Source organism: Tenrec ecaudatus, chromosome 11 (genome assembly GCF_050624435.1).
Source record: "Tenrec ecaudatus isolate mTenEca1 chromosome 11, mTenEca1.hap1, whole genome shotgun sequence".
In the NCBI taxonomy this organism is placed as follows: Eukaryota; Metazoa; Chordata; class Mammalia; order Afrosoricida; family Tenrecidae; genus Tenrec; species Tenrec ecaudatus.
Genome location: NC_134540.1, coordinates 62,398,565 through 62,417,589, shown reverse-complemented (window position 1 = coordinate 62,417,589; position 19,025 = coordinate 62,398,565). Strand labels below are relative to the sequence as shown.

General features: G+C 41.7%; 1 pseudogene; it reads right to left on the bottom strand.

Moving 5' to 3' along the window:
- Window positions 1–3,222: 3,222 nt before the first annotated feature.
- LOC142460939 (RNA-binding motif protein, X chromosome-like) lies at window positions 3,223–15,176 on the bottom strand (annotated as a pseudogene).
- Between the last annotated feature and the right edge of the window lie 3,849 nt (window positions 15,177–19,025).

The following is a 19,025-nucleotide window of genomic DNA, read 5'->3' as shown; positions in this document are numbered from 1 at the left end:
TTTAGGAAGAGGTGTCACAGTCTTTGTTGTTGAGTTGACTGTATGCATACTGCCAGCATGGAGATGCTATGGGCATCTTTTGGCTTTTGAAAATAAATTGTTAGTCTTTTAAAAGAAATGTTATTTATCTTGCTCTTTTTAAGAATATATAAGCAAAATATAAACCAAGCCAATAGTTTCTGCATGGAGAACTTAGTGACATCGATTGCATTCTTCTTACCCTCTCTGAGTTGGTCTTCCCTCATTAACATGAAGTCACTGCCCCCCAGGTTCACATCTAAATTTTCTACTTGCTGTTCTCAATTTGCTCTCATCTAGCTAGTTCTTCAAGAGCAGAATGATCATGGTAGATATTTTGTTTACTAGTTAAATTATGCTTTGTTTGATTTTACGATTTCAGTGGCTACTTTTTTAACAGGATATAATATTCCAGTGGTTATTTTTGGCTTAAGTTTAAAGATTATTTTAGAGAAACAGTAGTTTCAGGGATTTATTCACTTTCTTGACTCCAGAAAATCTAAAATTTCATGAGAAGTTAAAATAAAATTCGACAGCTTTTCTGCCTGCTCTCCCCCCACGTTTTGATCAGGGATTCTTCTGTGGAACATTATTAGAATGTTCAGTAATATAAGCTGGGCCATCCAATTTTTCTGGTATCAAGGCGTAGAAGAAGTTGATTGTAGAGGCAATCAGCCACACATTCCATATCCTTCTCTTCTTGACTCTCCTTCCTCCTCTGTTGCCCAGGTGAAGAGAGACCAATTGTTGTACTGGAGATGGTCTCTTGGAAGCTTTCAAGACCCCAAATACTGTGCAATAAACTAGAAGACAGAGAAACATTAAACATGGTATTGGATTAATTAACTGAGGTTTAAAATTTAGGGCCCTAAACCTAGCCCCAGCAGCTACCTTCCTTTCTTGTTGTAAATATATCCATCACATAACATCTGGCATTTAAATTTTTACAGCAGTTAAACCTATTTACAATAATTGTACAAGGCAAATGTTCTGTCATTGCTACTCCCCCTGCCCCCCCCCACCACTAGTTGCCTCTAAAATTTTGGGATCTCTAAATTTGCCTCCATTAAAAACATTTTTAATATATTTTTGTTAGGTGATCTTGAGCCAGCTCTGAATCTTAGGGAGTCTATGTATAACAGAACAAAATGTTGTCCAGTCCTGTGCCATTCTCAAAATTGTTGTTCCGTTGAAGCCCGTTGTTGCAGCCACCTGTCAGCCCTTCTCAATGAGGGCCATTTTCTTTCTCTTTGACTCCCTCCTTCACCAAGAATGATTTCTTTTCGAGGGACTGCTCGCTCCAAAATATATGAGGCAAAGCTTTGTCATCTTTGCTTCTAAAGGAGAATTCTGGTTATATTTCTTCCAAGACAGGCTTGTTTTTTTCTTCTGGTGGTTTATGATATTTTCAATATATTATTTTCGCCAACAGTATAATTCAAATACTTCAATTCTTCTGTCACCTTCCTCTTTCTTTGTCCAGGTTTTAGATGCATCAGAGACAACTGACAAAAAACATGGCTTGAGTCAGGCACACCTTAGTCCTCTACGTTACATCCTTGCTGGTCAAGACTTTAAAGAGATTTTTTCCAGCTTTGCCTAATGTATTTGCCAATTTATTTGTCTACTGCTGCTTGATTAAGTGTTTATTGTGGTTCCAACTGAAATGAAATCTTTAACAACTTCAATAATTTATTATGATGCTATTTATTGAACTGGGTATGGATGACTGTGTTAGTCTGGGTAAACTAGGGAAACAAATCCACAGAAAATCATATGTATGTAAGAGAGAGTTTTGTATAAAGGGTATGTGTACATTAAGAAAGCATCCCAGCCCAGTGCTGTCCAAGCCCATATTCCTGACATGGATTTACAAAGTCCTCCTAAATCTCACAAAAGACACACAATGATGCTGACTGCAGAGCGCATGTGAGCATCTCAGCGCGGGCCGGGGTCTTCATACGGCTACTTCAGCACCCAGGGCTGCGTCAGGGTAGGTCCATTTGGCTTCTCCTCAGGGATATCTTGCAGGAAGTGAGCCTTGTCAGCTGAAGCAGGGAATAGACTAAGGCAGCTGCACTCTGGTCTGACCATCAGCGAGCAAGAAACCTGAGAACTAGAAAGGCGAGGCTCACCGAGCCATTTATCCCTCTGCCCTTCAATTAACCACACATGTGTTTATCGACCAGGTTGGCACAATAAACCTTAACTATCTCAATGACACAGATCATCCTTTTGTTTTTTGTTGGCCATTTGAATGTTATCTTTGGTGAAATACCTATTCAAGTTCTTTGTCCATTTTATGATTGGAGTGTTTACCTTTCTGTTGTTAAAGTTTTACATTTATTTTGATTACTGGATTCTTTTTGCTATATTGTTTCCAAAGTTAATCTCCCAGTCACTGCTTTATCTTTTCACTAGTTTGGTAGTCTTTTGAAGAACATAGGTTCTTAAATTTTATGAGCTCCCATTCATGAGAACCTTCAAAAAGTTCTATTATCTTTTTTTGGCCAAACTTTTTGTGTAGTGTTTTGTAATTGCTTAACACACTTTAAATGGTCTTCATGGGGGAGGGGGAAAGAGGAGGCTCCTGTAGATTCCCAAGGAAATGTCAGAAAGGGGACATAGAGGCCAACATGATTATTTTGTTTGGGGTTGACTGAATGAATAGCACTTCCCTTACGGAAACATCTGATCTCGACTTCTTTACCCTGAGAGCATTTGTGAGATTTCAGTTTGAAGACACTCTGAAATCTTAAGAGTGGCAGCAAACCCAAGCACCCTTCTAATGTCTAGCTTGGTTATATATAGGCAGGATGCGTCATCTCTCCATTTTAGAAGGCTAGAGGTTCACGGAAGATCTTAGTCTTGCTTGTCTCGTTTACAGGGAAGTATCAACTAGTAAGGGGCACAGAAGGGGCACTTTAAGATAATTTAACTAGTCCACAAGTCAAGTCTTCCACCTTTAACTTTGGCTTGTTGAAAGTTATGTCATAAAATCAAACAAAATTAAGCAGATTTTACTTGTTCCTCACAAGAACATGAAAATTATGGGAGGAGAACTTACGGTAATACAGGAATTTTTTTTTAAGTAACACAGTTTTTCCTTAATAGTCGGGTATAGTTGTGACAGAATAGTTTCCTCTTTTTTTTTTGGTGATTGTTTCTTTGAACAGGGATTTGGGGCCACAGTTTTGTTTGCTTTTAGTATCCGCTTCTGCTATCAGCTTGGCTCCCTCCACGGCCACCACTTCTTGACGCTCCACGGCTTGAACTGCTTGCTGTAGGAATCACGTGGAGGAGGATGCCCGTCTCCATGGAACAGGGAAGCCCTCTTTCCTGTCTGTCCACCCGGTCACAGTCACTTGAGGAGGAGATCACTTTGGCTGCCTGAGAAACTGTCTCGACTCCCACCAGATCGGTCCTGTGAGCTGTTGTCACCTTCAGGCGGCAGGGCCGGGGCGTGGGTGGTACAGCGCGCATGAGCACACCTTGCAGAGGAATCGCCGTGGGAGCCTCCAGTGGAAAGGTGGAATAGTCCGATCACAGCCATAGTCATCTCTTCACTCCAGCCTCTGGATGGATAGCGATCACGGGAACTGGGATCTCCATAATCACGATACGTATACTCTCCTGGTGGGCGTGCAGAACCTCTTGTATCACAAGAACTGGGGTAATTTCTGCTTAAATAATGGTCCTTAGTAGAATATTCATCGTCTTTCGGGGTCAAATAAACATCTCCGTGGGAGGGCAGGGGTTCTCTTCGTGGTGGGCACAGTAACTATCTCATCCATGGGATCCAGGAGCTCTTCCTCCCAGTCCACCGGTGGTGGGTCCTGTCCCAGAGGAGCCAGTCTTTAAGGTCCTGCCCTGCGTGGTGGAGGGTCTTTTTCCTGGCAGAGGTCCCCTGGAAGAGCTCATGGTGAGATTCATGGAATTACCACCATCATCTCTATGGCCCCCTCCCCCCATGCGGAGGGGGTACCCTGGTTCCCCCACTGCTTCCTCCACCACCTAGAAGCGCTCCAGGGCATCTCTGTTTTGGGGATGCGTTGGGGGTCCATGTCTATGATTTTCAAATGTTGGGCATTTGTTCGACCTTGATTGCTTTTCCATCATATCTCTGGCTTTCCATTCTTATCTCTGGCTTCATCTTTAGCATCCGATGGACTTTCAAAGTGACAGAAACAAACCCTCTGTTTTGTTTGTTCCTAGGTCGCTCAGGAAGAGCCCTTCCACGATTCATCCCCATTTTGCTAAACACGGCTGCCTCCAGGGCTTGCTCCTTTGTCTACATTGAGACCTCCGATGGAGAGCTGCCCAGGCTGATTGGCTTCAACCATTTCCCCCCAGCTTTGAATTTTAGTGACATGATGATCCTTCTAAGGCTCAGTGGACAGGGCACCGACGACGACAGGCGCGTGGTAGCGATTCAACACGAGGGTCCCCGACCGGGGAGCGCTGAGGAGGGAAGCTGCTAGCAGCAGCAGGATGGTGCCATTTCACTCTTTTCAATTCTGTTTTTTTTTTCCTTGCTTACACTGTCTGGAGTCGTCTTGTATTTATTTTGATTTTGCTCTTTCTTCTTTTGTTGCTATATTAGATAATTTGCTGTGAAAAACGTAAACGGTGCTGCCCCTACATTTTCTTCTCAGGTTTTTTTAGTTTTCATTTGCACTTTTAGTTTCTGAATCAAAACATTTTGAATGTGTTTCTGTGTATGTGTGGGGCATAAGTCCTGTTTAATCTTTCTCCATGAAGAAATCTAATTTTCCCCAAACATTTATTGAAGAGATTATTCCGTCCCTATCAAAAAGACCAAAAAGATGGACCATAGGTGTGTGAGTTTATTTCTGGGATTTTAATTTTATTTCATAAGTCTATGTATGCTTTTGTTACAGAGTCCTGCTAGGCTGACAACTGCCAGGTCGGTAGTTCAAACCTCTCTGTAGCTCTGAAGGAGAAAGATGAGGCTGTCTGCTCCTGTAATAATCCACAGCCTCCGGAACTCTAAGAATCACTTCCACAGGGTTTCTATTACTCAGTATCAACTCCATGGCAGCAGGTATGTGTCTGTTATACCAGTGCCACACTGTTAAATGATTTCTCTAGCTGTATAATGTATTTTGAACCAAGAAGTGTAATTCCTTTGACGTTGTTCTTCTCTTTAAACATTGCTGTAGCTATTTGGGGCCCCTTGTCATCCATATAAAGTTGAGGACTGGTTTTTCTACTTCTGTAAAGATGGCGGTTAGAATTTCTGGAATCAATAGATTACTTTGCTCAATAGGGACATCTCAAAAATATTACATCTCCTGATCTATGAACATGGAAATTCTTTGCATTTATTTAACTTTTTAAAACCTCTTTCAGCATTTTAACTAGCTTTCATTGTGTACACACAATGATTAGCTTAATGCCTAGGTATTTGAGTCTTTTAGATGCTATTAGAAATGGAATTTCCCCTTGTATCCATTTCAAATTTCTCATTTCTCGTTCTCAACTAATTTTAGTTTATTGTCTTTTTACCAAGAAATGTTGCTAAATCCTTCTATTGGCTTTAGAAGTTTTATTATGGATTCTGGGATTTTTCTAGAAGATCTTAGTAGTCATGAGTTATGAAAATGCTATTCCTTATCAAATCTGGGTACCTTTTATTTCTCTTCTTGTCTTATTTCTGTTGCTAGGATTTCTACTACAATATTTAGCAAAAGTAACTATATTTTTACTATAATATTTAGCAGAAGTCAATATCATCATGGACTTGTTCCTGATTTCAAGGGGAAACTCTTTGTCTTTATCTATTAAGTATCCTGTCGGCTATTGGCTTTTATATAATACCCTGAGTCATGCTGAGGAATTTATTTACACTTCTAATTTTCTTTATGGTTTACATTAAAAAAGGGTGTTGAATTCCAGTATTTAGGGGTTTTTTTTTCCGTTCCATTTTCTCTTCCTCTCTGTGGTATCCCCCTTTCTCTCCCTGGTTGGATTAGGATTCTAAATTTCCAGATCTCAATGCTCAACTTTCAATTTCTTGAAAACACACCAGAAAACATGTTGTGATCAATTTGTCCACTGGAGGACTCATTCCTTACCCCCTGGCCTTTTTGTTTCTGCAACTACATTTTCAGTCAGAACCCACCCACAGAAGCCCCCTTGGGTTTTGCTTCTGTTTTTATCTGAGGTTTCTTGTCTGCGGTGTGGGAGCTGCTTCTGACTGAACTGACTTTCACGGGAAGCCCCAAAAGCCTCTCCACTTTTTAAGGAAGAGAGACTAGCATAGCCCAGAAAAAGATACCAAAAGATCTGTTTTGGTGACTTCAATGCCCCAGTGTCTCTTTGGCAGCTGGGGATTGGAGGAACTGGGGTTGTCTTCTCTTAGATGAACCCCCTCTTGGTCTGTAGGGGACCTTTTTGAAGAGTTTGTATCATTCCAGCAGCCAATAGTTACTGGGGTGGTGGAGGTGGTAGTGGGACTATAACTCTCTAAATAGACTCCTGAAGGAGGTATGCCTATGGCTGTTAGAGGCACCTTTGCTGTAGGTTGGCGATGGGCCACTCAAGATGCCTGTGTTTGAGCACACAGCAGCTTCAGCCAGCAGTGCTCAGCTCTGACTGGGAGCAGGTGCAGACAGACAGACCCCAATGGACTTTCGGGGAGGTCTGTCTTGTTTGTTTCAAAGGCCTGAGCTACAGGGTGTGCAGGGAGGCAGGTTGCCTATTGACAATGACCGCTGACTTCAATGGAGGGATCTTTCTGTACTTGACAGTGGGCTTGTAGCTGAAAGTCCAGTTGAACAAACTCCAAATAAACATCAAGGGAAGTCTGCCTTATTAATTTTAGAGTGGAGGCTTGGAGTCCTCTCTGTTTGTACAGGCACGATGTGTGGTAATTAGAGGAACACGTGCTTTTCTTGGGACCAGTTCCCCAGTTCATGGCAGCCCGTGGTCTGCTGCGCTCAAGAGACAGACAGGCAAAGAGGGAGAGTTGTGTGTGACTCCTTTGCTGACTTGTGGATTCTTGCCCGTCTCCAGTTCCCTGCTGCTTTCCCAATTCAGGGTTCCTCAAAGTCAAATGTTTCCACGTTGTATTTGTGTGTGGGAGTGGGGTGGTGGTGGTGGTGAGAATGATGGTCTGTTTATGCTACCATCTCTCCAGAATTCTTTTACAATCCTATACATGTAATTCTCATGGGTACTGTTTTCAGGCTTCTGAACCTCATTGCTTCCCTTTCCCCCAGAGCAGTTTACACGTCTCCATTAAGGACCATCTTCAGTGTTGCTTTCCATGTGAAGACTTAATCTTCACGCCTTCCCCCCCCCCCCCCGCAAGCCCTACTCTACCCCTACTCTCACTATCCGGGAAGAGCTAAGCCACATCACCTTGAATTGTCACAGAAATGTCTGTCTGAACATCCTGACAGCTCCTTGAGGGCAAGGGGCTCAATATTTTATTTACCATCATTTCCAAATTATCCAAGAGAAGCTGGTGCCTGAAGAAAACAAACCAACAAAGGAAAATGCCCCTGGCCATCAAATAGATTCTCGCTCATGGTGGCCCTGTAGGATAGAGTACATTGATCCTTTGTGTTTCTGAGGGGTAAGTGTAAGAGAGCAGAAATCCTCATGGTGGCTGGTGGATTCAAACTGCGGGTCTTGCAGTTAGCAGCTCCCTATGCTAGTGGGGCTCCAGGCACTGAAAGGACACCCAAGAAAGGCTTGCTGGATTAAATTTCCTCTCTTCCCTCTCCTGGAATCATTTTCTTTTGATTCTCACACAAGATGCATTTGTAATTTTTCAAGTATTGTGCAAGAAATCATGCTGATTTTGCTCATTTACCCAAAGGCTCCCCGCCTGGGAAGGGGTGGAGCAGCATGGCACAGAGCTCAAGACTGTTTACCAGGGGGTGAGAGGGAACAGAAAACAGCCTTCTTCCAGTCTAACACAATTCTTTCTTCTGCTCCCAGTCTCTCGGTACTCAGTGCTTGGCAGGCAAATCTAGTGACAAGCCCCTTGAGCACAGAGGGATCCAGAGATCTCATGGTTGTCGTGTAAGATGTTTTCTGAGGCAGCCAAGGGAAACCACAAGCCCTCAGTATCTGTAGATAAAATCATATAGCTTAATGGTAGGCTTCAACTTGTAGAATTTTAACATGGAATCTTTTTGAACTATAACCTGAGACTCCCAATTGTCCCCATTTCCACCTGGCTTCTCACAAAGATCAGCTGCAGAAGAGCCCACTCTGCCTCATGACAAAGCAAAGCCAGTTTGACCCGAATGTTAGCATCAGCTTGCTTTGCTGCAGCAAGTTGTGTCTGCAAAGGGCCAATCTTGGATATGAATGGCCCAAATTCCGGAGGGGAAGAGCCTGAGAGCTCCGTCCATGCCCACATGCCTCCTGCCACACAGCCACTGCATGCTTCCATCCGACCCTTCTAGCTGGGTGTAGGGTTTGGGGTCTTTAGATTAGAAGCCAGCTCTTTGCCACATTCCCTCAGGGGATCTTGGGTCCAGCGGTTTTACTGTGAGCCCAATTTGCTGTCTAGGTTTCCCCACGCTGCTTCATTCTGTATTTGTCATGACTCAATGTCATGATTGTACATTACTTCTTAGCCCACCACATCCTGGATTCCACTCAAATCACCTTATTTCTTTTATTACAGAATGCTGCTTCCCTTTCAGGTTTGATGTGTTTTCTACCCTGCTACCCTTTAAATTATGATGCCTTCCCAGCCATTTTGTAATATTGAGAATGCTCTCGGAACTTTAATTTTGGTTTTAGGATGACCTCGTCCTGCATTCCTGTCCCCAATTTATCCCACATTTCCCAAGCCACTTCCTAGACAGATCTGTTCCTGGGCCTCTGTCAGCTTACACTGGCCTCTCAGTAGGAGTTCCTGATCACTGCTTGGTTCCTGCTTCTTACTGCTGGGTCTCTAGCTGGCTGAATGGTCAGGATTAACACTGCCCTCTCTTTAATAGAGGCAGCAGCTACCACTTATACACTACCAAGGAGGTTTTCGCAATGAAAGCATTACATTTCCGCTCCTCTCTCTCCTTGAATCTTTTTCTTTTGATTCTCATAGAAGATGCATTTATAATTTTTCTGCAGAAATAGTTGCTGCAGAAGACCCGTTAAAAATTGTAAAATGCAAGGATGTCTTTTTGAGGACGAAAGGGGCAGACTAAAGCCACGTTCATTTCAATTGCCTCATATAAGTGTGAAAACTGAGCAATTAATGCAAAGGACAGAAGAATGGATACATTCAAATTATGGTATTGTCAAAATTACTGGATGTTCCCGGTCGACCAGAAGGATGACTGAATCAGTCTTAGAAGCAATACAACAAAAATGCTCCTTAGACGCCAGGATGGCAAGACTTTGACTCATGTGGCACACATCATCAAGAAGGATCAGTTGTTAGAAAAAGACATTGCATTTAGTGAAGCAAAGTCAGTGTAAAAGAATTGAAACTATAGACTCAAATATAGGAACAACCCTGAAGGTATCACAGTACTAGGTAATGTTTCATTTTGTTGAGCCCACTCAACCATCACTAACAATAACAACAACAGAGACATTTGTTCTGGGAGTGAGTCAGGTCGGTCACCTCCTCCCTCCTCAATACATTGGGCAGAAGCTGGGCCATTTAACTTAGGAGAGAAAGAATGAAGTTCCGATGGACTGATGGTGTCAGGAGTTGCACGACCAAGACCCAGCAGCCGAGGCTGCAGGGAAGACAGGTGTTCAGATAATTAGAAGAATGGAGAAATCAGCTGAGCCTGAGGGAACTTGGGTGTGTGTGTGGGGGGGGGATCTTCAGCAAGACAAGACATGTGTATCAAACTTACTTGAGATATATTTGCCAAAGCATGCTGAGAATGAGCGCGTCACAGACCCGGAGACCCTTTGAGCTAGGCCGACTGTGAACTCACGTTAGAGAAGCCCATGGGGCAAGGCCGACACAGACTAAATGAATACATATGTGGGCATGGTGGCCATCTGTGAGTCTTATCTCCCGCATAGATGGAGGCTCTCATGCATGAAGTTAGTCCAATGTTGCAAGGTCAGTACACACATTAAGAAATGACAGGAATGCAGTGTGTGTGTGTGTGTGTGTGTGTGTGTGTGTGAAATTTTCTGACTTATAGACGGTGCCAAATAATTAAAATGGTTTTTAAGCAGAGCAAACTTAAATCCATCTCTGGGCTGGATTTAGCTGCCATGCTAAACACAACCTATATTTTGAGGTTAAAGACCAGGGAAGTAAGAGACCATCCCCGAGGTTCAGTAATGAACACGTAGGAGGAGAAGAGCATGATCTCAACCTCACTGCCATCGGGCGCGTTCTGAGTCTTTTCCTCTGTCCCAGTCTCTGTTTCTTTCTAATGCAGTCAGTCACCCGTGGAGATGTCCTCATAAGGGATTCTACTCATCCCTGGGAAAGGTGATCTGATGGGGACAAAGAGCCTCCAATGCTATTTCACTTCCTATTGGATTTGCTTCCTGTTGCCCTGTTAAGGTGGGTTCCTGCTGAGGTCAATGAAACTGGAAGGACAATTGGGTCACATTCTAGTCCATATTTAAGTTATTAATCACAGGGCCTAGGAAGATCTTCTTTAATCCTTTGTACATCATTCTCTTCATAGAGCCAATGGAGTTGTTGGTCTAGGTAATTTCCAAGTCTTTTTAAAGTGGATCCAAACTTGGTTTAAATTTCTTTCTCTGTCCTCATGTCAATACTCTTCATTAGAACACTTTGCTCTAACAAACTGGAATTCTGTGATGCTCACCCAATCTATAATATAGGCAATAGTTCTATTTCCCCATCCTCATATATAAATTTATTTGCTTATGTACATGCCTTTATTTTGACCTCTATAAATGCCCTTTTCCTCCTAGCTCTTTCCTCCTCACCACCCTCACACCCTCCTCACCACCGATTGGATCACTTGTTGTTCCCTTGTCCCTGGGTTTGTTAACATAGGCTCCTGATTACTGCTTGCTGCCTCCTCCTTACTGCTGGGTCTCTAGCTGGCTGTGTGATCATGAGGTGTCGAAGGGATCGGTTATCAGGCATCATCAGAACAAAAAATCATGTCATTGTGAATGAGAGGTGTGTGTGGAGTGGAGATCCAACATGATTGCCGAAGACAAAATGGGTGAATAAGCAAATGTGGCGAAGAAAGTTGATGGTGCCTGGCTATCAAAAGATAAAGCATCTGGGATCTCAAAGTCTTGAAGCTAATCATACATCCATCTAGCAGAGAAGCAACAAGCCCACATGGAAGAAGCACACCAGCCTGTGTTCATGAGTTGTCTACGGGACCGGGTAACAGGCATCAGAAGACCCAAAGCAAAGGTACAGATAAGAGATAAAAGCTCACAGCACATGGAATCCAGGAACAGGAATGGGAGTAGCAATACCAGGAGTGTAGGGGAAAAATGGTGAGAGAAGGGGAGCAAGGGGGAACTGATCACAATGATCAAAACATAACCACCACCACCCACCCCTCCAGGGGGATGAACAACAGAAACCAAGGGGGAAGGGACACAGTGGTTGGTGTAACATATGAAAATAATATTAATTTATAATTTATCCAGGAGTCATTAGGGTGGGGGGGGAGGAAAAAAGAGGAGCTTATAACAAGGGCTCAATAGAAAGTAAATGTCTATGGGACATGACGTCCCTCACTGACCCATAACCCTATAGGGGATAACACCAGAGACACTGTGTGGGAATTGAACCCGATCAGATCCCACCACACCGAGGCAAAACACTAAGGGGATGCAACAGAATAGCAAGGGAATGGAGTGATGAGGTCCTAAGGGAATGCTGAAGGTGGACTTTGGGACCAGACCGTGGTGCCCCAACAGACTGGGCAGGAAAACACTCCTAAAAGCCAACCAACAGTCCTTGAACTAACTACACGATTTTCTTTCTTATTGTATTTTGTTTTGTTTTTGCAATTGGTTTGTTGTTGTTGCTTTGTTGTATATTGTTGCTTGATTTTGCTCTGTCTTGTGTTTGTGCATGTTATTATCTCTGCTGATCCGTCTAAATAAGATAAGGTGTATGAACAATGTGGAGGAGAAAACAACGGAACCAACAGTTCTGGGGGACATGGGATATGGGGAGGTGGGGGGAAAGGAAGTGGTGTTAACAAATCCAGGGACAAGGGAACAACAAGTGATCCAAATCGGTGGTGAGGAGGGTGTAGGAGGCCTGGTAGGGTGTGATCAAGGGTAACATAACCTAGAGAAATTACTGAAACCCAAATGAAGACTGAGCATGAGAGTGGGACAAGAGGAAAGTCAAAGGAAAAAGAGGAAAGAGCTAGGAGGAAAAGGGCATTTATAGAGGTCTAAATAAAGGCATGTACATGAGCAAATTTTTTATATGAGGATGGGGAAATAGATCTATTGCCTATATTTATAGGTTTAGTATTAGAGTAGAAGAAGGTAATTTGGCCTCCACTAAAGTACTCCCTCAATGCAAAAATATTTTCTTCTATTAAATTGGCATTCAATGATGCTCACCTTCCTGATACAACTGCTGAAGACAAAGCAGGTGAATAAGAAAATGTAGTGAAGAAAGCTGATGGTGCCAGGCTATAAAAAGATATATTATCTGGGGTCTTAAAGGCTTGAAACTAAACAAGCTGCCATCCAGCTCTGAAGCAACAAAGCCCACATGGAAGAAGCACACCCGCCTGTGTGATCACGAGGTGTCGAAGGGATCAGTTATCAGGAATCATCAGAACAAAAAATCATGTCATTTTGAATGAGGGGGGTGTGCGGAGTGGAGATCCAAAGCCCATTTGTAGGCTACTGGACATCCCCTTACAGAAGAGTCTCGGGAAGGAGCCAAGCCAGTCAGGGTGCGATGTAGCAATGATGAAACATAGAACTTTCCTCTAGTTCCTAAATGTTTCCTCCTCCCCAACTATCATGATCCCAATTCTACCCTATAAATATGGCTAGGCCAGAGGATGTACACTGGTTCAGATAGGAACTGGAAACACAGGGAATCCAGGACCGATGAGCCCTTCAGGACCAAATGGTGTGAGTGGCGATACTGGGAGGGTGGAGGGAGGGTGGTTTGGAAAGGGGGAACCGATTACAAGGATCTATATGTCACCTCCTCCCTGGGGGACGGACAAAAGAAAAGTGGGTGAAGGGAGACGTTGGACAGGGCAAGATATGAAAAAATAATAATTTATAAATTATCAAGGGTTCATGAGGGAGTGGGAGCAGGGAGGGGAAAATGAGATGCTGATGCCAGGGGCTTAGGTGGAGAGCAAATGTTTTGAGAATGATGAGGGCAATAAAAAAAATGGAATAAAAGAAAGTAAATGTCTAGAGAGTAATGATGGTAACATATATACAACTATGCTTGATACAATTGATGTATAGATTGTTATAAGATCTATAAGATCCCCCAATAAAATGATCTTTTAATAACAAAAAAGAATGCCAATAAAACCTCAATCACCTTTGGAGCATAGGAGAGAGCAATTATGATTTTCCACTTTAATTGGAGGAATGAAGTACAGCTTTAAATATATTCATAATCCAATCACTTTTTGCACCTTCTTTGGTGAAAGTTCCCAACTTTCCTCATGTCAATTCTAGCAGCTTCCCAACTAGCTCTCGACTTCAACCCTGCCCCCCTCAGTCTGTTCCCAACACTGCGCCATCACAGACCTGCTGAAATGTGGGTTCGGTCATGTCACCTTCCTGATAAATGACTTGCCATCATTTCTTAGATGTAAAGTTTAGGCTTACAACGTGAGAATTTTTTACCATGCATACAACATATCACTGAAATTGAATAACATCTTTAAAATGGAAATATATTCTTTTAAAATTATATGCCAATAAAGCTGTTAAAACTGTTGAAAATTTTCCTTCTTTATTATCTTTAGTTATCCAGGGCAGAAGACTCCTTCAGGACCAGTGGTGAGAGTGGAGATTCCTGGAGGGTGGAGGGAAGGTAGGGTAGAAAGGGGGAACAGATTATAAGAATCTGCATACAGCTTCCTCCCTGGGGGGTGGACAGCATAGAAGAGGGCGGGGGGAGATGTTGGACAGTGTAACATATGACAAAACAATAATTTATGAATTATGAAGGGTTCATGAGGTGGCAGGGAGTGGGGAGGGAAGGGGAAATGATCAGCTGATATTAAGGGCTCAAGTAGAAGGCAAATGTTTTGAAAATGATGATGGCAACAAATGTACATACGTTCTTCACACAATGGATGGATGTATGGACTGTGATAATAATTGCACGAGTCCTCAATAAAATTATTTTTTAAATTAAATTTTGGTAAAATATATGTTATTTTTTGCTGTTTCAACCAGTCTTAAACGTATAATTCCATCACATAAATCGCATTCACTCTGCTGTGAAGGAAGATCTAATTAATAATCAGTAACTGCCCATTTCCCATTTCCCATCCTTACTAACAATAGATAAAACTTTGTCTGTGCATTTCTATTGGATGATTTTTTTTCTTTTAGATGCTTTATGTAAGTGGAATCATAAAGTATCTGTGACTCTTAGACTGCCTCATTTCAGTTACCCTAATTGGTTCAAGCTGTATCCTCTGGCACCATGCACCAGAACTTCATTGCTTTTTATTGTGAACGAATATTCCATTGTGTAGATATCTTTCCTTTTGCTTATTTATTCATCTGTTAATGGGTATTAGGTTGTTTCCATTTTGTTGTTAGGTACCATTGAGTTGGTTGCAACCCATAGCAACCTTATGTACAGAGAAAACACTGCCTGGTCCTGCACTAGTCAAACAAGTGTTCCTATGCGTGAGCCCATTGTTGCAGCCATGGTGTCAATATATCTCCTTGCGGGCCTTCCTCATTATCCTTACCCTGCTACCAAAAACAATGTCTGTTTCTGGCTGTGGCCTCTCCTGACAACTTGTCCAAAGTATGTAAGGTGAAGTCTCACCACGCATGTTTCTAGCTATTGTAAATAATGTTACAATGAACATTCATGTACAGTGTCTGTATTCCTGCTTTCAAGTCTCTGGGGTATATTCTGAGGAGTGCACTTGCACATACGGTTGTTCTTTATGGAATACTTGAAGAACAGCAAGAAAGTTGTCTCCATTGTCAGCAGGAACCGGCATGGTCTGACCGCTCTCTTCTTCGGCCTGGCCTCTATTGCCTTTAGTCCAAGAACACTGGCCTCCCTGCTGTTTCTCCCATAAGACACAAAACCCCGCTGCCATTAATTTCTCTCAACCCTACATAGGGGTTCTGCAACTATAAACCTTTTTCAAATCAGACAGCCCTACTTTTCTCTATTGGAGAGCCTGATGGGCTTGAACCACTGACATTGAAGTTAGCATCCCAATATCTAGTCTGGGGATGATTTCTCACTAGGGATCTGTATTTCTCACATACTCCCTGCCTATTCCAGCCTTAGTGTCTTCACACTTGCTATTTTCACTAGCTGGAATGCTTTCCTCCAGGGAAGCCTTTGCTAGTCTTCCCATTTAGTATTCTCAGGTCCTTCCTCAAGTCACCTATTCCCCTGCTGTAATTAATTTTTGTCTATAGCAATTATTATAGCTTCAGCATATTATGTATTTTAGTTTTTTAAAATCATCGAGGGAAGGGGATTTGGTCGACTCTGACCACTGTTTAATCCTTAGTGCATTTGCTTTGCTCCTACTAGGCACTCCATAAGAGTTGGTGGATGTGTAATGAGAGTGAAGCTTGTAGGGCAGCAGAATGTATTTAAAGCTCAAATAATCTAAAGATTGTAGAATCGGTGGAATAAAAGAGAAAGCTAGAAGAGACATAATTTAAATAATTTAGATTGTGAGCAGCCTTCAAAGAGTTCATAGAAATTCAATGAAAAAATGATGATATTTTTCTATGAACTTTACAGAGGCCCCTCACATATTAAAAGTGGCACATTCCATTTCAGAGGTACCAGATGAGTCATTTAAATTAATGGGACTGGAAGAATTGCCCTGGAAAAAGGGTAGATCACTGTCCTACATATTACATCAAAATAAAATGAAGGTGGGTAAAGTACTTACTAAAAAATTTTGTGAAGAAAAGCAAAGCCTAGATGTCTTTATTGGTGAATTTCACCAAATATTTAAAAAAGAAATGATACAAGTTCTTGGTAAAGACATCCCTCAGTACAGTTGATGAAACAAGTTTTATACTGACTGTAAAATAAGACAAAAAAATTTTAAGAAAATGACTGACCATTATCTTATGAATGTAGTCATCAAAATCCTCCACAAAATAGTAGCTAACAGAAAAGAGTATGTTCTATGACCTAGTGATATTTGTTCCAGCGATTCAGGGTTTGCTAAACATCCCCAAATCAATGAATTAATGAACCATATTAAGAGGACTTACTGTGTTCCACACAACCTCTCAGTACAGAAACAGCTTTGACAAAATTCAACACCCTTTCTTAATAAAAACACTGGTGGAATTGAAGGGAACTTCCTTAACTTGATAAGGCACATTTATAAAGCACTGGCTGTCTATATCATACACAGTAATTAAAGATTTCGTGTTTTCATCTTAAAAATGAGAACATGGTAAGAATGATAAGAACATCTTTTCTTGTCTCTTCCACTCAACAAAAGGAGCCCGAGTGGCATTGTGAGTTACACTTCGGCCTGATAAATGAATGCAAACAAGGTCGTCTGTCGAGCAAATACTGAGAGCCTTTGAAATCCAGAGGGCCAATTCTACACCACACGGTGAGTATAAATGCCCACCATAACTTTCTGGCTATTATTGCTGTTGTTATATAATTATATATCACATGATATTTACTGTCATTATCCTTTATCCTTGCATAGTTCTCTGTGTCTTCCTTGGCTTGGTCACATTGTACCGTCTTCCTCATATTGAATACTGACTTTACTTCACCAGAATTAACAGGTATCCAGGCTGCTAACAGAGTTTGGCAGTTCAAACCCAGCAGCTGTTCTTGAGAACAAGTTGAGGCAGTAAAGATTTACAGCCTTCGGAACCCTAAGGAAAAGTTCTACCCTCTCCTGTAGGGTCACAATGACTTGAAATTAGTATGTTGGCAATAAACTTATCTTGTTAGTTATCCTCCATTCCTCATCTCCCACCCCTAAAAGATGCTCATTTTGAAGTACAACTTAAAGTCATAAAAAGATATCAGTCCATACCCACAGAGAAAACACATAAAAATGATTGATCTTAACAAGTATTAACAAAGATATGAAAACATTAGAATCCTTATCCACTTACACAGAAAATGGAGTAGCCACTAAGAAAATGAGCTTTGTAGTTCCTCTAAATGTTTAAACAGATTTACCATGTAGTTCACCATTTTCAATTCCAGGTATATTTCTAAAAGGACTGAAAACGGCTTGCTTTCATTGGTAGGCAGGTTGAGTCGGTTACCCCTCTTGCCATTCTGTGTGCCACAGAACCAACTCGGCCCAGTGCCATCCTCATCCTTGTTGGATTAACTATTTTGCTGAGCGTCTTTCTTTGTTCTTTTTGCTGTCCCACCAAGCATGAGGCACTCCAGTGGGGTTTGCAAGCTTCTGATGATAAAGTACTTGAGACCATGTCTCAGCATCTTCCTTTGGAAAAGTTTCTTGCCTGTACAAGTATTCTGGCTGTGCTTCTGCCCACCTGTACTTCTTCAGTTATATATTTGTTTGTAATTCTGGTAGTCCACAGTATATTTAATATTCTTCTCCAACACCATAATTCAAGGGATCAATTCATCTTCTGCTGCCTTTTGTTGCCCAACTTTCACATGCATATGAGGCAACTGAAAATACTACGACTTGAGTCAGGAGCACCTTAGTCTTCACAATGGCACTTTAAAGAGATTGTTTGCAGCATATTTGCCCCAATTCACTACCTCGTTTGACTTCCTGACTGGTGCAGCGATGACCATCATCATTCTCCAAGTGAGATGAAGTCCTTGATAAACTCAATCTTTTCTCTGTTTATCATATTGCTTATTGTTCCAGCTGTCGGCACTTTTACCTTATGTTCAAGCGTAATCCATCTTGGCGGCTAAAGCTATTGATCTTCCTCAGCAAGCTCTTGAAGTTCTCTCCACTTTCGGGAAGTAAACTTGTCATATATTGTTAACAAGTCTTCCTTCTGTCCTAACGATGAGTTCTTCATAGACATCGATTTCTTGGATTATTTGCTCAGTGTACAGATTCAAGAAGTATGACCAAAGGAGACAGCCTTGACACTAACTTCTCCTGATTGTGAAATATGAAATTTTCCTTTCCTTTGTTCAAATGAATACCTCTTGGAATGTGTGCAGGCTCTGCATGAGCACAAAGAAGCATCTGGAGTTTATATATTTTGGTAATGTTATCCACAATTTATTATGAGCCACACAATTGAGTGCTTTTGTGTAGTCAGTAAAGCACTGACAAACTCATTTCTGGTGTCTCTGCTTTTAGCCATTATCCATCTACTACCTTTCATTCTACATCCTTTTTTAAAAAATGGTTTTATTGGCACTTCATCACATGTCATTGAATTCAATAATTCAGTCATATGAAGAAGAGTTATACAATCATCACCACAATCAATTCTAGAACATTTTCTTCTGTACAATTCATCCTTGTACTCATTGTTATTCATGTAACTATTTTTAAATTGATTCCACATACTTTTCTGCGTACAGCTTAGATTTCTGACAGTTTTCTGTTGATTTACTGCTGCAACCATTTTTAATTATCTCCAGAGAAATCTGACTTGCCTGTAACATTAAATGATATTGTATAATAATTTCCATATTCTCCTGTGTTGCCTATCTTTGAATGAACACAAATATGGATTTCTTCCAGTCATTTGGCCAGGTAACTCTCTTCCAAATTTCTTGACACAGACAAACGACCACCTTCAGCACTGCATCTGTGTGTTGAAGCACTCCAATTGGTATGTCATCAATTCCTAGAACCTTGTTTTTCACTGCTGCCTTCAAAGTA